This window comes from Mesocricetus auratus, unplaced genomic scaffold (assembly GCF_017639785.1).
Source record: "Mesocricetus auratus isolate SY011 unplaced genomic scaffold, BCM_Maur_2.0 Super-Scaffold_4256, whole genome shotgun sequence".
NCBI classification, from domain to species: Eukaryota; Metazoa; Chordata; class Mammalia; order Rodentia; family Cricetidae; genus Mesocricetus; species Mesocricetus auratus.
Genome location: NW_024429182.1, coordinates 122784394 through 122803381, shown reverse-complemented (window position 1 = coordinate 122803381; position 18988 = coordinate 122784394). Strand labels below are relative to the sequence as shown.

The 18988-nt window shown below is 44.4% G+C and overlaps 1 long non-coding RNA gene across 2 annotated transcripts in view; it reads right to left on the bottom strand.

The window, feature by feature from the left end:
* The window catches only part of LOC121133533, a 64993-nt gene extending 47758 nt beyond the window's left edge, over positions 1-17235 (bottom strand). Inside the window, exons 1-2 of one of the 2 annotated variants that reach the window (XR_005870403.1) lie at positions 16810-17235; positions 6838-7730 (exon numbers count right to left, since the gene is read on the bottom strand). This is a non-coding gene — a long non-coding RNA (uncharacterized LOC121133533). Of the gene's footprint in view, positions 1-6837; positions 7731-16809 lie in introns of those variants that run through there. The other variant, XR_005870402.1, reaches the window with a different exon arrangement.
* Positions 17236-18988: the final 1753 nt, after the last annotated feature.

The following is an 18988-nucleotide window of genomic DNA, read 5'->3' as shown; positions in this document are numbered from 1 at the left end:
ATCTTCTTAACCTTGGAGATGAGATGGGATTTCTGGAAGCCACAGTATATCTCATACCTTACAGAAATCATGAAATATTCAAATTGTCCCAGTAAATTTCATGTGGGAAAGGACTGTGTCTATAATATAGAGTCTATATTTTGCTATTACATTTTTGCAACATCTGGCATGTAATATATGACAAATAAATATATGTGTAAGGAGGGAGAGAGGAAGAGAAGGTGAAAGGATTGACGAGAGAGAGGAGAGAGAGAGGAGAGAGAGAAAGAAAGAGAAAGAGAGAGGAGAGAGAGGAGAGAGAGAGAGAAAGAGAGAGACAGGAGAGAGAGAGAAACAGGAGAGAGAGGATTAAAAGTAGTCAACAGAACCCAAAGATGTGATCTCCAGACACTGCCTTCTAATATTTTAAAGGTTAGCGTGCTGATATGCTTAATTATTAAATTGATTTATCAATACTTAACAAAAAAAATGATTGGTAGTAGGAATTCCTATTTTTAGAAGGAAAACCAAAAACAGAGAATCCAAGCTCTCCTGAAAATTAGGAGGCAACCCACTGTCACAAACTCAATCTTTATTAGTGTCTCATTAGACCTAGATCAGAACTCTGCTTTAAGGACAGAGTTGGAGAGTTGCCCCAGGAGAACTGAGTGAAGGGTTCTGTTAGTCTAGGGATTTACCCAGAAGTATGGGGTGTAAGGAGCTGCTTCACTAGAGGTGAGCGATGAATACCTTCCTTCCCAGAGTAAGTCCAGAAGTAGAAATCCACCCATGACCCACCCAAAGAGTAGCTAGCTATACTTCTTTCCTTCCCTCCCTCCCTCCCTCTCTCCCTCCCTCTCTCCCTCCCTCTCTTCCTCCCTCCCTCCCTCCCTCCATGCCTCTGTCCCTTCTGCCCTCCTCCATCTCTTCATCCTTCTTTCCTTCTTTCCTCCCTCCCATCTCATCTTTCATCAATTTGTCCATCCATCCATCCATCCATCCATCCATCCAACAAATAGACATTTAATTATAAACATAATACTAAGTTCAAGAGATACAAATTTCACTAACATGAGTGGGATAGGCTGAGAACCGTAAGTGGCTCCAGAGCAAGGTGTTAACCATTGATACCATTTAGGTGATTTTAAAACTACAGATACCTGGATTCCCATACCCAGAGACTCATTTAGCTGTGGCATTAGATACTGAGCTTTTTGAACATATCCCAGTGGATTCTAACTTGAAGCCAAAGTCAATGTGCACATCACTTTTCTCATCACCATGACCAAGTATTTGACAAAGCAACTTAAGGGAGGAGGATTTATTTTGGCTCATGGTTTGGTAGGATCGAATCCCTCATGGTGGGGAAGGCACAGTGTCAAATGACTCTCTGCAAATGGGAGCATGCAGCGCTGCTTGCTCACATCTGGACAGACCAGGAAGCAGTGAATGGAGAGGAACTGAAGCTGGGCTATCAATTTCAAAACCCTTCTCTGGTGTAGTTCTACCTCTTAACGTTTCTATAGTCTTCCCAAACAGCACCAGCATCTGCAGGTCAGATGTTTACCACATGAATATACACAGGACATCTCATATCCAAACCATGACGATTGAGAACCACTACTGATGATGAGTTTGAGTTGTTGGGACACATCAGAGAGAAAATAATCCAGAAATAATCATATCCAGGGTTGCTAAACCATGATAGAGTAAGTTGTTTTCAAGGAACAATGAACAGTAGCCATGTTGGAGGAAACGAACTGGACTAGTGTCATAGAAGGGACAGAAGCCATCTGAAAGAGGACTGTGAGGAGGCTAAACCTGCCATCAGGAGAACTTGGAAAGAAGTTTATAGAGGGTGAGATTTAAGGCCCACCGCATGAAGAACAGGTAGGGTTTGACAGATGGAGTGAAGTCTCTCCAGACAGAGGGACAAAACAGACAGGATAAAGTTGTGATATTCCCCCCCCATAACTGGGCTGGAGTTCCAAGATCAAGAGTAAAGGAGCCATAGGGTAAATGATAGAAAGGTTAAGGGGGAGACCAAGGTTAGATCACTACTCCTTTGTAGGCTCATTGCAAGCCAGTGCTTAGAAGAAGAGAAATGTCAGGATAACGTTACATTAGAATTTTCCTGAAGCACAGAGGAGGAAGCTGGCAAGTGGAGGAGCCTCAAATGAGGTTGATGGATAACATCCATCATGTGTCTAGCATGGTCAACGGGTACATTATTTTAGTCTAACCGAGAAAGAGACATGTTCTTACCCTTTAAAGCTGACTTAAGTGCAGAATCACTTAAAAGATCAATTTTGAAATTGCTGTTGGTAGAAAGTGGCTTGTGGAGGTGGAGATGAAGGTGACAGGGTGGAAACAGAATTGGGTCTTTATAAAAAGCCCCAGTGCTTAAAGAAATGGAGTAATTGACAGAGGATAAGAGATGTAACTTCTAAGCTACTTGTTCTAGTGCTCACCTGTGTCTACCTCTCAGTCCCCAAACAATTGCCTGGTTCCTCTAAATTCCTGGAAATGGAAAAGTAAGAGGACAACAACAAGCGAGCAGGCAAATGAATCCAGACAACTCCGACTCTATGAGTTAGAAAGTGGAAAGAAATAGTGAGATGACTTAGTAAAGCACTTGCCGTGTAAGCAAGGGTCCAAACTCAGATCTTCAGCACCCACATAAACAGTTGCATATGGCAGTGCGAGGGAAGGTGGAGACAAGAAGATATCTGGACTTGTTTGCTGGATGGGTGAACTCAAGAGTCAGTGAGACCCCATTGCAAGAAATAAGGTAGAGGGTGTTTGAGGAGCACACTTAACATCATTCTCTGGTCTCAATGCATGCACACACAAGTGTGCATAAATATGTGTACACACACACTGCATACACATGCTCATTTGCATTCATGGAGAAGAAACTTGGAAGACAGATCATGGTGGAGATGAATCAGCCTGTGTCACTGTCCCTAGGTGCCTTGCAACTGCTTCAGAACTGCTTTCTGCTTACCTAGGATCAAGAGGGGAATGGGAAACTCTGAGATGTCCATGAACTCTCACTTTCCTAGGTGACTCTCAAAGTCTTTCCTGAGTCTGCCTAAGGAGGACAGGACAGGGCAGGGTGTGTGTGTGTGTGTGTGTGTGTGTGTGTGTGTGTGTGTGTGTGTGTGTGTGTGTATTTAGCTTGTATTCAGGCTGACATTTCCCCAGAAGCACAAGTACAGATAGTTGTTGAGACACTGAATCTCTTTCTTAGAAACTGAAAAATTGCTACTGCTGTTTAAGTGCCCTATGAGTTATAGCCCCCACCTTTGAACATAACAACTAAAGAGTCAGCATAGGGGGTTCTAGGCTCCTATTCCAGATTCATATTTTGAATGTCAACTAGGAAGATAAACCAGACCAGGCCTCCTTCCTGAGACCTACCTCCTTGCCCTCTAGTTCCAAGCTGGGTGGGAGCCACCTTTATCCGAAGACCCTGACCCTTGCTCATAACTCCCCTGGCTTTCTCTGGGATCTCTTCTCTACTCCTGGTTCTATTCCACACCATACCTGGGATCTAGCTTTGAATTTCATGGCTGTGTCTCTTTTCCCAGTACCATTTCACTCCCTGGTGCAGATATAGCATAGAACTTGAGCAGGTCTATACACTGTAGAATGCATGCTCCTTCACTAGGGTCTCCAAACACCAACCTTGAGACACGTGGCCGATTTCTTGCCCATGATGCTCCTCATCCGAGCCCTGCCCATTTCTGCACCTTCCTCCAACATCATTAACTAGCAGCTGGCAGGATGCCAGCGCCCCTAGCATCAAGGCATCTCTTGGTGAGAACAAATGCAGTGTTACACAGAGGACCTCAAATATCTGCAGACGTTCACTCTATGGTAAAGAGGGGTCCTTTGCTAACACAGTCGAAGGAAACATGAGAGGAAGAGGAGCTGAGAACAAGCCCCTTGGCAGTGATGGCACCATATGCTACTGCCTCTCTTCTGGCATCTTTGTTATGGGGGTGATAACCCCCTACTTGGTTAAACCTTAGTTTGCGTTTCTGTAGTTCAACGATGAACCATACCTGATTTACTAGTTCCATACCCTCAAATGAGGATTGCCACACAGACTCAGTTGCTTTTCCAGAACACAGCTTGCTTCAGGCTCATGTCCAGTGGTTATGCTATAAGTCTTAGGTTGCATCCCTGCTGCAGTTTACTGAGCTTTCAATATCAAGTTTATCATCTGTAAAATGGGAGAAGTTATGCCATATTGCCAAGGTTCAGATGAACACTAAGTAAGATAGTTCATAAAGTACTATGCTGGAGTTTCTATTATCTATTGTGTTATATTCTTTTTCTCCTACTGCAGCTGATTGGTCCCATTTAGACCAAGACCCTGGATAGATGCAAAGGTCTTTATTTCCTAAGTATACCCCAGCTCTAAGGATTTTGTCCCAGATAGCCCTCTGACTCTTTTCCTCATTTGTTACCTTACCCATCCACCTCAAACTCTAGTCCCTACTCATGTTACCTGCTGCGGCAGACTTGATGGTACACCTAAACAGTCTCTTTCTTTGCTTATTACCAGAGCTCTGGTTTGTCCTACATGACAATATACCCAGCTGAAATATCCACCTTCCCAGACTTCTTGTGAAATGTTTGGTTTAATATTTAGCTGTCAAACACTTATTATATTTACTTACTATGGACAAGACATAGCTCCAAATACCTTGCCATGTAGTTCTCACAGTGGTTCCGTAAATTGCATGTTATTCCTGTTTTACTAATCAGATACAGAGAAGTTAACAACCAAGGTCATGAGCATGCTATTTGGTGGTGGAGCCAAAGAATTAACCTAGCCAGTTTCTAGACTCAGGGCTCTTAACTGACGTGCTTGGCAGTGTGCAGTCAATACCAGTGGATTTCTGAGAAAGCCAGCTCTCCTGGCATGGCTGTTGACTATGCCTCTTGCGTTTTTTTTTTCTGGCTTGGAATACTGATGGAAGCATAAGGTACAGTCACCATGATCTTCTAGTAATGAGGTGAAGGCATGGTGGAGCCCGTGACAGAGATGGAACCGTGGGCTGTTGTCTCTCTTCTGGAAACCTTGTTTCGGGGGTGGGGTGGCAATAACTCTCTCTTTGGCTAAGCCATCTTAGTTGAGTTTCTGTAGCTGAGTGATGAACTTTAGCTGATACACTGGTTCTGTCCCACTAAATAAGGGTTGGTAAAATGCTAGAGTAGCTTTTTCAGGACATATCTTGCTTCAGACTCACATCCAGTAGCCATATAGTGGCCTCCCTAGTGACAGAATGGTATGGCTGCTTGTTCACACAGTTAGCTAAGAGTTCCCAAACATCACGGTTACCTTTCTAAAGTCCTCCTCTAACCGTCAATGAAGAAGTCTCATCAGACCTCTCTCATTTGATCAGATGGATGCTGGGCCATTCTCTTTGCCTCTCTGGTTCTGAATGTGAGACCAACACTGTAAGGTGTGGCTGGAGAGGAACTGTCTAAGCAAGATATTGTAGAACAGAGAAAAGCAGGAGAATTGGAATAATGGAGGTTAAAATGGAAAAACATAATTGAATAAAACATGCTCTCCCAATTATGATGTTCAGCACCAATAAGATTTTGTGTGTGTAGTTATTTGATTAAACTTCTGGGCAGAGAGACGTCATGGATATACTAAATAAAATACAAAATATAAAAATAAAATTATGAAGATTATAACATCACATTCATAGGGGGCATGTCCTGAAAAATGCATTGTTATGTGATTTCACCATTGTGAAGACAAACATAGAGTACTCCTACACCAGCTAAAACAGCTACATTTCTGGTAGGACAATCTTAAGGGACCACCATTGTATATGCGGGCTGTTGATGACTGAAATATCATTCTGGTAGCACAGAACACAGATGCTTTTGGAACTACTAGCCTAAGAGTATATTGATGTAATAAGGGAGACAAAAATAGGCTGTAGTAGCCAATAACTCAAACAATATTGCTAACAATAAAAAATGACTGTGACTGATCTTGTGCTCACGTCAATGGACTATTACAGGAAGCTCACTGGAGGGTCTGTATCAGCAGTGAAATAGCCCAACCTTCGATAATGTCTGTCATTCCTGCTCAAAACTCATTGGCCAGTGTTCCTTCTTGAGGGAGATGAAAATATTAACTCTCTCTTCCAAAGGTGGTAACAACAAACCAAGGTATAATTCTACAAAAGTTCACCCTGGAGAACCAATGAGTTTATTAGGCTTACTTACAGAGAAGTGGGTGAGGGTTTATGGGCTGGAGAGTGGATGACCTTGAAGCAGTCACACTAGAGACAGTTTGCTCCCAGCAAGGATGATAACTCCCCTATAACCATACGGATGTCGCGCTCCACCCACCACCCCAGTCCTTCTAGGCCTATATACTTGAATTAAAACAGAATTGCATACACATTATTGGCAGAAGTGACTGGATACTCAGGTTACCATCTCATGACTCTCCCAGCCCCTCCTCCCATGAAGGAAGGCCAACAGTCAACAGGCCGATCTGTGATGATGTTTTGAAAGTGATTACAGTTGATTTGATGAGGAGGGTGACAAGCTGGCCTGGAGGATAGTCCTGTAAAACAACCCCTCCCAGCCACAGTGGAACCCAGAGTTTCCAGGAATGTCTGGTAAGTAGCATGTTGTATACATATGGTTTCACACTTAGCCTTTATTATTATTACTTTTTAATCTGTTTTGTATTTTGGAGATACATAAAGTGCTTATAACAGTGCCAGGCTTATAAATAAGTATTTGTTATGATGACTTTACATGCATTATTGTGAAATGATTATATATATGTATATATAATAAATATAATCATAGGTATATGAGAGTTTATTTCTTGACAATAGGGGCATCTCATTAAATAGGTGTCTTTTGAGTCAGACAATGGAATTTGAACCCTGGCGCTGTGAGGGAATGAAAAAGAAAGGGAGGCTGGAGCGTAGGACTCAATCAACACAACGCAGAGATAACAATGCAGACAAAGTCTAGGTCAGTTCACGGGAGAGAAATGTGGGGATCGGATTTTTGGCAGAGCTCCCACAGCCTGCTGAGCCTCAGAACCTGTGACCAACTCTGCGGTTGATGGCCTTTTGGGGCCACATAATGATGAGTGCCACTGGGCTGACGTGTGTTCTCTGCCTGGGAAAGGACAGAAATTGGCATGCCCCCAAAGTCCTGCCTGCCTCTTGGATCGAGTTCCTTCGGCCATGCAGGACAGCCACACAGAGCCCTTTAAAAGGCACTTTTGATGATTTAATTAAATCTGACAGGTTTTTTAAAAACTGCTAACTGGAGACCTCAACCATATTTCTCGTCTATTTTTTCCCCCTGCTTCTAAAGGTTAACAGCAGGCTTAACTCCTTCATTCACCCAGAACTGTATTTGTAATGAGCCTCCCAAGGGAACATCTTTTCTTCCCTTTGTGAAGGAGCCTCCTTAATCTATTTGGCTGGGCTGGAGGAAGTGTAGCAGCAATCTGTCATCTTCTGCATGGAGCTTTGGATCAGTGTCAGCATCCACATCCCCCTCCGAAGCTAAGTGCAGTCAGGATGCTTTCAGAGACAGAGCAGCTGCCGCATTGATCCCAAGTGGTTCTTGTCACCAGGATCTCATACATACAAGTTCACAGGTGAAGATTCCCAAGATGTTCGGTAGTCAGTCCGTCTGACTTTGGGACAAGAATACCTCAGAGACATCTGAAGAAAAGGCTACGGATGAAATTACAGAGAAATGAGATTCTTTCTTAACTGGGTTCAGCCTGGCTTTTCCATGCCAAGTGTGAGTGGACTGAGTACTATTAGCAAGTTACTTTGCAAAGGAGAGGGTGAAGAGGAAATCATCCCTGGGCGAGCATCTTCATATGGAAGTACCTCCCCAACCCCATTTTTCCTCTCAGTGGCCTGGCTCATACTACCCATGACGACACTGCGGTTTGCTTTTGTTGGATGATTTGACCAATCACACGGGTCAGCAGCAGACCCAAGGCTTGGATAGTGTCTTTGGCATGCCTGGTGTGTTTTCTCCAGTCTCCCTTATACATAATCTGCCCAGGGCCTCCTCAACACTCAGTGCATTTTCATGCTGCTGACATCTTTCCTGAGGTCCTTTGCAAACTCTCTTCTTCCTTGTCAGAACCTCTTCCATTCATCTCCTGTCCCCCTTTCGCTAGCTTCCAAACGTGTCTCCCTAGGACCTTTTTTCTCAAACTTAGTTATAGTAGGTCCAAGAAAGTGCACATCACTGGATGGGAAGAGAGCACACGCCCCCTGGTGGAGAAGAGTAGAATCCTCAGAGCATGTAGAAGAGAGAGAAGCTCATGACTGACAGGGTCAAGAGTTTACAAATGTTTTTCCATTGATGACGATGCTTTGTCTAAAAACTCCACACGTGTGGTATGTGAGTACCACAGCTTGCAGCGCTGTGCTCTCATGATGACACAGATCACTGGGAGCTCCAGTTTACTGCTACCATCAAGCCAAGTGGCAGAGCCTAAGAATGAGCAACTCCCTATTTCTAGCCTCGAGAGAGGTGGAAAGTCCTAGACCCAGCTATGGTTTCTGCTGGGTGGCATGCCATCTGGCTAATTCTGCACCATGGTAAAGCAGGACAGTCAGGAGCAGGACCAGCCTAAACTGTATTTCATTACTTATTTTTAGCATCAATTTATCTACTTTGAAATTTCAAGTAACTCTAAAGGCCATGCGATTTTTATATTTGTCAAAAGAGAGCTTGTATTTGCAACTGCTGAAAATGCTGATATGACTATGATGAAAATTTATGTGGCTCACATTGATATCTGTATTTTAAAAGCATCCTGGAGACTTGAGTCACATTCACTGAAGTAGGCCTCCAGATAGGACCACAGGCTCTCCCTGGGTGATGTGTAGTCAGAGTGAATCTCTCATGCCAGTGACACCATGGGGGGGCTGTGTCTTTAAACTGAGATATGCTACTGCCTTTCCCTGCTTGAGCTCAAGGGTGGGAAGCTTTTCTAAACACATGGCATGTCTTTCATATTTATCCTTTATCTTTATGGGAATTTCCAAAGCCAAAGGATCTCAAAACAGAAAGCCAAAGAACTAGAGAAAACCCAGGAAGACTCAGAGCAAATATCCTGAATGAAAATTACACGCATCAGGAGGGTATTGAGTGTCACCTGGCTCTCTACCTACATTTCCCCAGCATCCCTCCTTTTCCTGCTCCTAACGTGGTGACCTCCGTGGTTTCTTCGGAGGGACAGCCCAGAAGCCAAGAGACAAAGGCATCATGGAAATGAGTAACCATAGACTATATACAATTAAGAGAAGATGTAGCAGAATAGCTACCCAAGCCGCTGTTTTCCCCGCCTGGCCAGAGTCACAAATAGTTTTGGTCTGTAGAATAAAGAGTAATGGGAGGGCGAGAGTGAGTGAAAAAGAGTGAGAGAGGGAAGTAAAGGTGATTAATTCATATGTATTACATAATATCTATCTATCTATCATCTGTCATCTATCTTCAAGGTAGGGTAGTAAATTGACTTAATATCTCCTAGAAAGGTACGTAAAAGTCTTAACGCCTAGTACCTGAGCATGTGACTGCTTTTTGGAAACTGGGTCTTTATTGTAAAGTTGAAATGAGTCATGCTGTGTTAATAGTGTCCCTAATCCAGTGATTAATGTCCCTCTAAGAAGAATAGATTTTGAGACTGGAAAGATGCTCTGTGGCTCAGGGCATACACGAGTTTGGTTTCCAGCACCCATGTCAGGCAGCTCACAACTGCCTGTAATTTACAAGGCATTACTCACAAAGACTGAGCAGGCTAATCAATGGCATTGTCTGCCTGTCACCGAACTTGCTAAAGCATCAAAGAAGTCTATCAGTCATAAATCTGGCTATCTCAGTGACAGAGAGGTGTGACTTGAAGTTACTGCAGAGTACAGTGGAAACAAGGGGTCTCAAATATTACAAGGGATCTCAAATGGATAAAGGGATCATAGAAGGAGGGGACAGGGCTGCTTTCTGTAGAGATTCCAAAGCCAGCAGGGCTGAGCCTGGCAGGGCTGGATTCTTCTCTTAGATAAATGATTGAGGCTCCATGAGAGAGGCCTGGTGCATCACACGGACTCAGTAAATGCTTCTCCATTTAGGAACAGGGGCAGAATGAATGGATTCCTTCCTTTCATCCAGGACTGTTGCTGGGATGCTGCACACGGCTCCCCAGACTATAATGCCACTCCTGGGAGAAGGCAGATGTAGGGGGAACTGGAAATGTCTGCACTGAAACCTGACATGTTAAGTTTACCCCAAATTGACTAAAATTGCATTTTCTGCCTTCAAGCAGAATGAGGTTTCAAATAGAATATGTGCTGAGCTGTAGTAAAATAAAACTACAGTTCTTGCAAACCTGAGTTTTATGAACTAGATTGATTGTTACTGTAGTGTTTTCAAATAGCTGCACTGGGGGATACTGGGAGGCCAGTGCATCACAGACCACGACCTTCCAGGTTTGGTTTATCTGAGCTCTTGGTGATATAATTGCAGGCCATGGAGCTCTGATCATTGTGCAGTCCCTGGAGCCATTTGTATCTAGTGCTTTCCTTTCAAGGAATCCACAGTGTATATTCCCCTTGCATGGGGAGAGTAAAATGGCTCTTGATTCTTAGCAAGAATAGAGAATGGTTTTGTGTCCTAAGAGCAACACACTAATTGATATCAATAAACGACCTGGAGTAGCAGGAGTTCCCAAACACACCGCCCCAATTTGGTGGCTCAGGGTGGGAGTTGGGATGCAAAAGATTCTGTGGATTCTAATGTGTCCCTTAAGACCAAGATGTAAGACTGTTCTTCATGTCTCGTGGAGTAGCTTTCATGCCTGCTCTGCTCATCCCAGGTCCAGAATCAGAAGAGGAGATGTTTGTAAACAGCCCTGATGCATCTTTCTGCATAGCATATGACTCCTTCAGGAAGGGAAGTATGCCTACTTGCATTTCTTTTTTCCCCTCAATATATGTTTTTATTTAAATTAGAAACATGAATGCTTCACATATCAATCCCAGCTCCCTCTCCCACCCCTCCTCCCTTGTCCCTCCACCAGCTCCCCAGCCCCCCACCCAATCTCCATATCATTCCCCAGGGAGGGTGAGGTCCTCCTTGGGGGATCTCCAAAGTCTGTCAGTTCATCCAGGGCAGGACCTAGGCCCTTCCCCATGTGTCCAGGCTGAGAGAGCATCCTTCTATTTGGAATGGGCTCCCAAAGATCATTCATACACCATGGTAAACACTGATCTACTCCCCAAGGACCCAAGGACCCAAAGATGTCTGTGGCTTCCTCACTGACACTACGTTCATGGAGTCTGGATCAGTGCCCTGTTGGCCTCTCTGGCATCAGTCTGGGATTCAAGAGCTCCCCCTTATCCAATCATCTGTCTTTGTGGGTTTCCCCATCATGGTCTTGACCCCTTTGCTCATCACTCCTTCATCTCTGTCACTGGGTTCCAGGAGTTCAGCTCAGTGTTTAGCTGTGGGTATCTGCCTCTGCTTCCATGAGTCACTTGATGGAAGTTCTAGGATGGCATATAAGGTAGTCATCAACCCTATCATCAAGGAGGGGCTATTAATGTAGTATCTCCAGTATTGCTTAGTTTTCCAGTTGGCGTTATCCTTGTAGATCAGTGTCAGCTCTCTCCTCAAGTGTATAATGACTCTATCTATTATGGTATCTCTCAACCTGCTCTCCTCTGTTCTTACCTCAACTCAACCTTCCTGCTCCCCCATGCCTTCTTCTCCCCTCCCCTTATCCCCCTCTCTTTTTCCCGGTTCCCTCTCCCGTCCCCCATGCCTACTTGCATTTCTAACCAGACCCATTGGGAGCTTTGCCTCTGTAGCTCCTCAGTCTGTCCCTTTGGTGTAAGTAGCTTGTCTCCATCACCCTGCGTACCCTGAATTCATAGGCTGTTAGGATGTGTCCGTCTCGTGTGTTGGCAGTCCTCACAGGCTGGTACATACATGTTCACTTCCCATTATCCATCCTCTAGCATGTGATGCTGCTGTTGACCCAGAAGGAATATTCTCTTTGTGGGTTGGGGGGGGTTGCCTGCTCTAGACAGAACATATTGTGCAACAGTTAGACAAAAGGCCTTTATGATAATGTTTCCCTCCCAGAAAGGAAAGAAGAGTTGAATGGAGTGTGTTCTCTTTCTTGGTCTTTGGAATAGACTCTGGCTTCCATATGGCATTGATTTTTGAATACACTGAGATAGTGATACATACAAGTTGCTTGTGTTTTTTATGTACATTAAGCAGAAATTGTGAAATGCCTGCTTTGTGCTATATCCTCATGAGATCAGGGATTGCCCAAGACTGATCTGAGCCTCTTCAGAAAACTACAGGGAACGTCCATGGCACGAACATGGTGTTATCTCCTCTGTGTACATGTTAGTCTTGTCTCCCATACAGAACAGAACCTTGGGCCACAGCAGGTTCCAGAAGAGGGAGAAAACAGCTGGGCAGAGCCTGTGCCATTTGGGGATTTCCTGCTGAGAGTTGTAGCAGCTGCATCTATTATTGGACTTCAAAAAGAAAACCAATACCCCCCACCCCAACTTGCCCGGGAAAGGAAAACTTATTCCTGGCCCTGGCTGAAGGCAAGATGAAACACGTCCAGATGGGTTTCATCAGTAACATTGCCCGCTGGTGTATGAAACTGTTCCCTTGGCTTCTGGGTGATAACCTTTACCCAGGGGAATAATGAATGACAGTCTCCCATTACATGGTATTTTTGCAGCCACATAGGCAAGATCAGAGCATGTTTTCAAAATATCATAGTCTGCTCCCCTCTCCCTCTTATTTATACATTTATGGACAATTATATCTACCTATTAAAATCTATTATTCCCAGTCTCTTTGCAACAGACATAAGCCATTACAAAAACCCCACAACCAATCAAACTACAGAGCATAAGTGACCATGTAGTGCCCAGTTCAAGTGAAACATCTACAACATAACTCTTGTAGCTAAGGCTCATGGATATAGAGAGGAGAAGCAGAAAAGTTGTAAGAGCCAGAGGAGCAGGAAGTTTGAACACCAAGAGGTATGCTAACACAGAAGGGGGAAATCTGATGCTTCAACCCTAGACAAAGAACTACAGGCAACTAAGGAATGCTGAGAGCTGGAGAAATAATGTTCTTCATGGAAGAGCCCCCAGTTGGTTGTCCAATATCAAGTGGTCAGCCCTGAAACCATATGCATGTGAGTAACATACAGACCGAGCAGGCTGTATTTATAGATTTAGGAACACACATACACACACACACACACACACACACACACACACACACACACATATGTAGCAATAATTTAAGAAAAAGAAGTCATGATTTTAAGAGAGAGCAAAGGGAGATACATGGAAGGTTTGGGAGGAGGAAAAGGAATGGGTAAAATAATGCAACTATATTTTAATTAAAAATTTAAAAATTGATTGATGTATTATTGGGTTGTCTCCAATTTTTCGTAAGAATAAGTGAAGTTATTAAAGACATCTTTGTGAACCAGATTCTCCTCTGATTTTACCTTTCATTTTATATTTAGTTTTTTAATGTGACAGACTACTAAATTTTAGGCTGTCAAATCCACCAATCTGTATGCCTGCTGTTTGTCCTCTTGCTGTCCATCAGGACCACTCCAGGGTTTTAAAGTTACCTGGGCACCGCAAACCACAGCCAGTCCTGTCTGAAGCCACCTACAGAGTAGTTCACTGGCAGAATTTTCTCTGCAGGGCGGACACACTTTGTTTCTTATCTGGACTTCAGAGGGTTTTGTGAATTACGCCCCTAGTGGTCAGAATTGAGTTGTTCTTGGGGGCATGCGCTGAGAACCTACCTGCGGGCTACTCTCTCCTGCTACCTCTCTGCCGCCCTCCTCTCTCTCCCTCCCTCTGTCCCATTCTAAGGCCCTTCGTCTTTATAGGGTGCCTTTCGGAAGCTCCTCGGATATCAAGGGTTTGCTGTCCAAGCTTCTTTCCTCACAGGAATTTTAAGGGAGCACCGAGTCTTATTCTGCCGGTGCTGGAGCGTTGCTGTGAAGCTTGCGCAGGTGTTGAGCTGACTATTTGGATCCCATTCTCCCTGCCTCACACATCTCCTACCTGGGGCTCCAGGTTCCCTTTGACTGAAGGATAAAGTGGGACCCTCCCCTCTAAGCCCCTGGCTCCTCTTTTCAGCTCCTCTCCGGCTTCCTCTTACCTCTTATGCTCTACAAGCTGCCCCTGAACCTAGGATCCATTCGCATACTGCAGCCGAGCAGATGCACAGAGCCACGCGCCAAGTCTTGTCCTGACGGGCGAGCCTAGTCTTCAGTGACCAGAAGCTCACACCACTCTTAAAGTGGAGGAAAAGGTAATATATTCTATCATTAAAGTCAAACAAATAGATAAGAATCGCTGTAATCTAATTTATGGAGTGCTTAAAAGCATCTAGAAGGTTGGTCTTAAAAATCTTACCACTTCATTTTCTAAAATTCTTGATCTTTAAAGGCCTTCCGTCTCCCACTCACTCGAATGTGTAATTTCTCTGCCAGAGTTATTCTTCCTTACTAACAAAAACTGTCCTTGGCCTATGCCGGTTCAGGTACTTTTCCTCTGGCAGGTCACCATGCCTGTCTGGCTGTGACTTGGTGGACCTGGGCTATAACGTAAGGCCCAGCCAGTGTGGACAATCAGCAGGGCTTGCTGACTGAAGGAGAAGGAGGGAAGCTCTGAGAGAGCCTGTGGATTCATGGGATACCGCAGGGAGTAATCTTACGGAGGCTCCCACACAGTGGGACTTATTGCTTTTTGTAGCCTGTGAATAAGTATGTGTGATAAACGCTCATGTGGAAGGGGAAGCACATATGTGGGTGTGGATGGGTGTGTGTGATCACGTGTGACAGGCAGAGGACAACACTGAGGGTTGTTCCTTCAGGTACCTGCTACATTTTGTTTGAGATAGTGCAGGCTGGGTGGCCTGGAAATTTCGAGAGAACTTCCTGTCTCCACCTCCCATCTTACCTACCATGCCTGAATTTTTATGCGGATTCGGAGGATCTGAACTCAGGCCCCCATGCTTGGAAGGGAAGTGCTTTACTCACTGACCCATCTCTCCAGTCCCCCCTTTGAAGCATTTTCAGATCTCATGGGAAGAGACAATATTTCCCTGGGTGCTTACAGTGCCTTAAAGGATTGGGAAATACAATGGTAAGAATCTGACTGATTCTTCCAGATTCTCCATCATCAGTGTCTAACTGCTTATTTTACCCGGCTTGTGGAAAAGGTTGCCCCCCGGAAATTAAGCTTTCCCTGAATTTGACTTTCCATTATACGGACAGCTGTCATACTAGGAGAGACTCAGCTTGGCTACCAAGACTGCAAGGATCTCAGAATGAAATAGGTGTGGCTTGCACTTGTAATCTTAGCACTTGGGAGGTTGTGACAGAAGAATCATGAGGTTGAGGCTACTCTGAGTTACAGGGGAAAATGCTGTTCAAAAAATAATCAAATATATAATATCAAAAAGAATCTTTCAGAATAACCACAGATATTTGCAAAATGCCTAAACATAAAAACACACACATTTTCCCTATAGCCAGGTGATCAGGAAGAAATGTTCTGTTATTTTCTTCTCTGTTGCAAGAGTAAGGCAAGTTGCATTGGACTATTAAACATGCTGAAAGACACATAGCAAAGAGAGACAAGGTCATGACCTGCACTCGAGTGTCTGAAGATCTCTCTGCTCTCTAATAGTGGGTTAGAGACAGTAGAGAGAAAAATGAATCTCCATCCACATGACTAGCTTTGCATTCATTCTCAACTATGCTTAATTCTTTGGCCAACACTGGAGACTGTATCAGCACTTTTTCTTCCTTGTGGAATGGCCAAGGGTTTTTCATTTCATACTTCATTTGTGGCTGGGTTCCTGGTCTTACCAAGGCAATACAGTCTGTTCACAAGACCCAGTATATTGTAAGATACAAGAAGAAAGTAATTCTTTCTTGTATTGTTGGAGCTCTTTTAGCCTTTGAAAAATAAAGAGCAAAGGACATTACAATGTGCAGCATCCCGTAGATGAAATATCCAAGTCTTAACTCCCAGAGTCACTGTTTGGAAATGTGGTTTTGCAGTTTTAATCAAATTAGGACTCTTTGTTGTATAATTACTTGGATAAATTCATTGACTACTGGTTTTTTGTTTGTTTTTTAGTTTTTCTAAGACAGAGTTTCTCTGTGTAGCCCCGGATGTTCTGGAACTCCTTCTGTAGACTAGACTGGCCTGGAACTCAGAGATCCACTTGTCTCTGCCTCCTGAGTGCTGGGATGAAAGTCAGGCACCATCACTGCCTGGCTTGACTGGTGTTCTTATAAGACAAAAGAAAGAAAAATTTGAGATAGAGAGGAGCTTGGACCAAGCGAAGACGGAGATAGAGACTACGGTTATGCTGTTGTTAGCCAGGAAGCACCTTGGGCCACCAGAAGTCAGGTGAGGTGAGGAGGGTCTCTCCCCAAAGATTACAACCTTTACCAATGCATTCATTTCATATTCTTGCTTTTCAGAACTATGAGAGGATAAATTCCCACTGTCTTAAGTTGCCAAAGTTATGCTAACTCATTATGACATCCCAAGTTCACATAACTATGGTATGGGGAATGTCATGTTGCTGTCAAGAATACTGGAAATAGGAAAGTGGTTTTGAACTTGGTCATGCATTAAGCTGAGTGAAACTTGAGAAGCATGATCAAAGAGTCATGTATTACCCATTTGCCATTTCCACTCAACTTACCTTGGGAAGCTGCTGAGCCCTTCAAGGAGATCTCATTGCTGACCCCAGTAGGTGAGTACTTGAAATTTGTCTTTATTTTCTCTTATAACAACTCTAGTATGAGTTTAAGGCTCCCACGTCAAGTTCTGGATTAAATCTGCAAACACCCTATGTCTAAATAAAGTCCCATTTCTAAGTCCTTGGAGTGAAGACTTGGTGCCATACATTGTTCCAGTTGGTGCCACCACTGTGGTAAATTCACTCTGCTCATGGAAGGCCAGCTTTTGGCGTCAGGCCTGATCTTCTGTGCCCTCCTGAGTCCTGAGGAATTCTCAATGTATCCCTAGGTCTTGACTGGTGCTGTGGGAAGTGGAGGGCAGGGTCCCCATCGTCACAGCCACTTGCAGAGGTAGACACTGCCGGCATGAGGCAAATGGAGATCAGAGCATGTGGGGTGGTAACCTGAGCTTTGGGTGAAAACTGAAGGGTGTTGGCTCAACCGAAGTGTGCAGGATTGTGTAACCTCCATGTGTTGCAACCATGGAGACCAACATGGTTCAAAGAGAGGACCGGAACACTGGGCTTTAAGTTACACAGGAAGGAACTCTGTACAGGGTGCTGATTCCACAATCATGGGCAAGTCACTGAATCTACCTGACCCTCATCACTATCTGCAAATAAGGTCAATCACACAGGACTTATATAATTACCATGGTGATTAAATGAAATAACAGAAACGGCCATGTGGTAATGTGCCTAAGCCAACACCTGGCATCATTTAGTGGGCACTTCATTAATGGTCAGGTTTCTTTATCTATTTTGTATAGGGGTCATAATTAACTTCCATTTAGAAACCACTCTCGGTGAGTTCGAACCCTGTACCATGCAAGTGTGGTTGCTAGAAGTACAAACATGACTCCAAGGAAAAATGTCCTTGTCCTCCAAAGAAATCACAACAGAGCAGGGGAGACTGACATGTAAGGGTGATTATGGTGTCCAAAGAGTGACAGCACCTGCTGTCAATGTTTACAGTACACACAGAGAGAACTTTTGTCCTGCTTTCCACAGTGACTAACCAATATGTGTCATTGGAGAAGTGGAAAGAAGCCTCCCCAGGGGACCACGAGGAGGGGCACTCAGGTCATGGAAGGTTTTCAAACCTGACTGCCACCATCTTCCCAAGTTCTGCTGGGCCTGCTCATGAAAGATCATCACAGCTGGTCCTGATGACAGGTTTTCTTCCCTCATGGGCAGGGGAGGGAGAGTCAAGGGACCTCCTCCTGAGTAATCATCCACCCCTTCTGACAATTGTACACAAGTCTGGCCTAACTGCACATGGTGTTGGGGGAAGGGCTAGAGGGACTAGATGGGGAAGAATGAGAGAAGGGGATTATGTCCATCCAGCCATGGTGGGCATCATCCCTGAAGGGAACAGACCACCTACTGTGGCTACTTTAAGGTCAACTATGCCCCTGCCTATAACCATTTCATTCTAATAAGTTAGCCTAATAAACTCATTGGTTCTCCTGGGTGAACTTCAGTGGAGTCGAACCTAGGTTTGTGACTGGGACCTTAGGAAGTAGGGTAAATGTTTATGTCTCTTCCAGAAAAGGAATTTTAGCAACAGGGCATCTGGAAGGTTTCGAAACTTGACTGCCACCATCTTCCCGGTGGGATACGCTTTAAACTTTTTCTAGCAGTGCTGGGGGTTAGGAACGATGCTAATGAGAGAACAAAGGGAACATGTAAAGACCTGTGCCTTGTGCCAATGCTCCATGAAGCCTTAGCAGGACCTCCATGACCAGACACCCCTTTAAGGGATCCATGCTTGCTCCTGAGAGGAGGCAAGGCTAGAGTTGAAGTGGGGAGGGAGAAAGCTTCTGTGGCCTTGGTTTAAGGAAGACTTTACTAAGGCCTGTCTGAGGTACCAGGCTACCATGGAGTGAATATGAATTGCTTCTCCATATTGGATTTGTTGGTATGTTTGTTTTTGAGATGGGCTCTCACTATGCTGTCCAGGCTGACTTGGAATTTGTGAGGTCAAGTAGCCCTCCCTCTTCCTCTTCCTCAGGAGCTGGGACTAGAGGCGCATGTCAGTGGCTGACTTCATGTTGGAACTGGAAGGCCGTTGTGGTGCTGTTAACAGGAAAGAATGTTTAGGTCATGGGATAGAGCTCCTTATGAACAGGGCAATGCCATG